Consider the following 4,438-nt stretch of genomic DNA (forward strand, 5'->3'; position numbering starts at 1 on the left):
TAGTATGTACAGTACATATACACAGACACCATCTGCAGTGTTCCCGTCGAAGATGAGCGGTGATGTTGTTTGGAGCTATTCTTACTGTTCCCTCCCGCCCTTTCCTGTGGCTACTGATTTGCCCCTTCCTGGAAGACCTGCCTTGTTCCTGTGAACTAGGTCCTTACCTTTCTTCTGCCCTCACTGGATTTGAAGGACTAGTTAACTCCCCATACAGGTGCATTTGACTCTGTTAAACACTGAAAACAGGAAATCCGCTGCCTCTTTAACAGCTGTCACCTTTCAGAGGGTGCAGAGATAGTACCACAATTCCTATTAACTAGGATTGTTATATTTGAGCACTTACGATAGGTTAGGTTGAACTGTATGGAACTGCTGTTTTTATAGGTCAAAAGGGGCTAGTGATGGCAATTTTATGGATAAACACTAGGCGTTTTGCTAGACCCCAGTAGCTCTCAGACTTTCTATCCATGTCCCTGTTTAAATCATAGTTTTTCCTCTCTGAGCTCTATTCTGCATTGAACAACAAAACAAATTTAGTAATCATGCCTCTCTATAATTTGTGCCATCCATGTTCTTAATCTATTTTTCCTTGGTAGTTTGGAAACACTAAACAGAAACATGCTGCTCCCCACCTCCACCCGCATAAGCCCCCATCCTTTCTGTAGGAACCTAGGAACTGGGGTTTATTGGATTTTTTTTTTTTTTTAACATAAAGGCTCAGATCCCCTCACAAAAGTTTGCATTATTCCTTGCACTTCATACCATGGTTTTCACATCTTCCATGTTTCTGTATATGTGCTGGAGGGGATGAGGTATCTGTGATTGGAAAGATTTGTCACCTGAGTCTCTGCAGCTAACTTGGTGCCTGTTAGTCCAGAGATTCTCATTCAGCAGTGTGCTGCCCAGGAACACTCAGATACTCTCCCTCTGTACATCTGCAGGTGGCTATTACTTAGTTGCTCAATGTCTTGGTGAAATCCCTATAAAGTAAAATATCTGCTAATCACATCCATTCCATTGTTATCATCCCCCTGTAAAATGAAAACACCACCAACAAGTCAAGAACAGTCACTAAGAAAATTAACTCCAGGATTGGTAGGTTTGTATTGTTTAGATAAGTGTGAATGTTTGGTTCCAAGAAGTGATAGAATTTGTACTTTACCTGAAGTTTCCATAAATGCAAACAAAAATAATGAACTTTAAATATAGTAACTTAAGTCAAATTTGTGCTTTGTTTTAGTTGGGCAAATTTCCTTTTGCCCCAAATTTCTTTTTTCCCATTGGTTAATGGCACTGCCAGAGTGAAAAAGAAGGTGTCATTTTGTGAATTTCTGTTTCTTAGTGAACTAGTATGTCATCTAGTCATAGGATGGAGTTGTAAGTTCATCTCAACTTGGCAAGTCTCCACATTTTCTGTATATGAGGATAATCTGAGTAGTATGGAAAAACAATAAAGGCATCTGTCTTTTTACTCAATAAAGATTCAACACCAAAAGAGTTGAAACCTAAACCTGTCTTCCTTTTTTAGAAACTGGGCTACCATCAGCTCTGAACTGTTTACCTAATGGAACTATGTGCCAGGTTCAGGAGCTATAATTAGATAGTGAATTTTACAATTGTGAAGGAAGAAAAATAGGATACTTATAATGACTGTTTTTGTGGAAATAGTATAAAAGTAAGGTAAAAATGATAGTAGAAATGTCTGCAGTATCTGAGTTTAGATTGTGTATGATTAATCTTTGTCCTTTTCAGGGTAAACAATCACCTCTACTAATAGTTGGGGAAAGAATTGGGTTGTTTTGCCGTATTATTTAGCTGGAAAGGATGCTTAAAAGCATCCTACACCATGAATAGAACAAGTGTATTTAGCTAGTCTACCTTTATAATCACTGGCCACGTACAACATTTACAGTCCTCACAGATGACTTTCAGAATTACAGCTATTTTTCTCAGAAGGGCCAAGCTTACGTTCTGTTCTTTTTCTAGGACTTGTAGAGAAAATGCTTCTTGAACACTGCTTCTAGAAATCCTTAGTCTGAAGTGTTTCAGGCCATCCTGTAGTCTTTGGACAGACTATAGCTGTCCAAAGAGCTCCTGGGGGTTCTTCAAACTTGGGGGAAACCCTCGTTTTCACAGATGCTCCACATGGCTGTCTTTAAAAGACTCAAAATAGTTTTTTTGGGGGTGGGGGTTTTGTCCACTTTGTCATGCTTGGAACCACAAACCCAACCCCAATGTGTCAAGTCGTTGCAAAGAAACCTATAGATGTGGTTCACAGGTATATGAATAAGTATCTGTGTAAAACAGTGAGTGTGCAGTGTGTAAATACTTTAAATTATTATGTTAGAAAAATAAAGTTACTACGCTGTGGAATGTTTGTTCTGTGATTATAGTGACACCTGCTGGGAGAACTGAGAAACTCAGGACCAGAAAGTGAGGGTGTGTTTACACAAAATCCTTTGGTTACTGACAGTAAGTTGTTACCACCTGCCCACAAACCCTCTTATTTTCTAAACTATCTCATTCACTACTGTACTGGGTTCCTTTTAAAATTTTAAACAATTGCTTCCAGAAAACCAAGGGGAGAAAAAAATTAAAATTAAGTGAATGCAAAGAAACCAGTATCTGAAATCGGCCCTCAGGTATTGTAAGTGCTTTAGTAATAGTATTGGTCCCTCACAGACACAGGGCCTGCACTTTGATTCTTTCAAGGCAGCGTGGACTGCACCACATGAACTGACCTGGTGGGAAGTCTTGACTTTGGAAACTTGCAAATCCTCACTTCTTGAGTGTTCTATGAAGAGACACCACAAGTTCATCTTTGTTCAAGAAACACCAAAAGGTAGATAGAGGTGTTTGGAAGGGAAATCCAAGCTGCGAGCATTGTTAGTGGTAGAATACTAAGTGGAGCTAAGTGTGATGGTATTTTTATTTGAAATTACCGTTCTCCCCCCAAGTACCTCTGATAAGCAAGATGTTTGACACTATTAACTAAAAGCAATAGCACGTGGTCCTTTTTACCCACATGTGATGTCTGTGAGGTGTGTGCTTAGACTGTCCTTGTGTCTCATCTCCCTGTGAGCAACATGCAGTTTACAAGGAGACTGGGCATCTGGGCCCAGGAGAATAGCTGACACGGAACGTGGGCCTTTGGCCCATTAGAATGGTGTTCGAGCCAACTAAGCAAACCAATTCTGTCAATTACATTAAATTCTGTAATTCTGTCAATTACATTAAAACCACAGGAAGAAAGCAACAGTTCGTTGTTTTCTAATTCGTGGGTGACAGTTCTATGACCTGTTTTATTTCAATAATGAAAACTCCCACCTCCTGAAGAAGAAAAAAAAGTAAGCTTCAGCCACCAGGTTGAACATATTGATACAAGACAAATGAGCCACATAAGAATTGCCGTAAATGAGATTAAAAAAGGCAGGAGTATCTATCAATAATGTAACACTGCCACAGGACATGGTGCTGTTTGATGGTACAAAGGGCTTCCGAAGCCTTCTAACAGGAAACAGTGAGGTAAGAGTCACTGAAGGGAGAGGAGGACAATAAATTTATCTTCATGTGAGCCCTTCTTTTGAGCTGCCAAATAGCAATGCCATTAATGCACTGTTGGCCATGCAGTGAAGTCTGTGGGGAGAGCTATTGATTGGCTTGCTCTAAGTACAAAGAAAGGATTCTAGTCTGTCCCCACAGGAATGTTCATCTTCTTGGGAAGAAAAAAGAAAGCTGTGAAATAACTGGAGATGGCACACAACCTCCACATCCTTCACTAGAAATTTCGATGACATCTAGAGGTTGAAAAGAGGTGAAGACTTATCTGGGGAGCTGGGAGGAAGGGTCGCAACAGGAAAGTAATTCCAGGATGATAAATAGCAACTCACTGATTGCATTTGGAGCCACAGGACATTATTAAGGATCAGACATACAAATAAATATTTATTTTACACATCCTCTTTTGGGGTGGGGGGGAGCAGGAGAGCATGGTTCTGTCTTGTAGGGGTGCATGGTTTTGAGTTCAATCCACCTACTTCCCTAGTTGTGTGGCCTTAGACATGCTGAGCCACTTTCCTCATCTTTAAAATTAGGGGGTCCTAATAGAATTTTGCACCATACACAAGGGGTTAAGGTGCAGCCTGTGAAGCTGTCCGCAGCCTCTGCAGCACAAGTTTGATCCCCGGCCGGCCAGGGAGCAACCCACATGGTGCAGGAGACCTCTCCTGATTCGCCCGCTGCTCCCCTTAGCAGTGTATTTCAGTCAATCTGCCTGTTCTGTTCCCCGCTCTGCCTGTGGTGAATCCTCTCACCCCCATGCCTCTGTACCCCAGTTCTTGTATGAATCGATAAATAAATCTTAAAAAAAAAAAAGAATTTAGCACCACAAACATTCATTGTAAAGGTTAAATGTATTACAACATCTAAAAAGTTC

This window comes from Talpa occidentalis, unplaced genomic scaffold (assembly GCF_014898055.3).
Source record: "Talpa occidentalis isolate TD23 unplaced genomic scaffold, MPIMG_talOcc4v2.1 talOcc4.6, whole genome shotgun sequence".
Taxonomy (NCBI): Eukaryota; Metazoa; Chordata; class Mammalia; order Eulipotyphla; family Talpidae; genus Talpa; species Talpa occidentalis.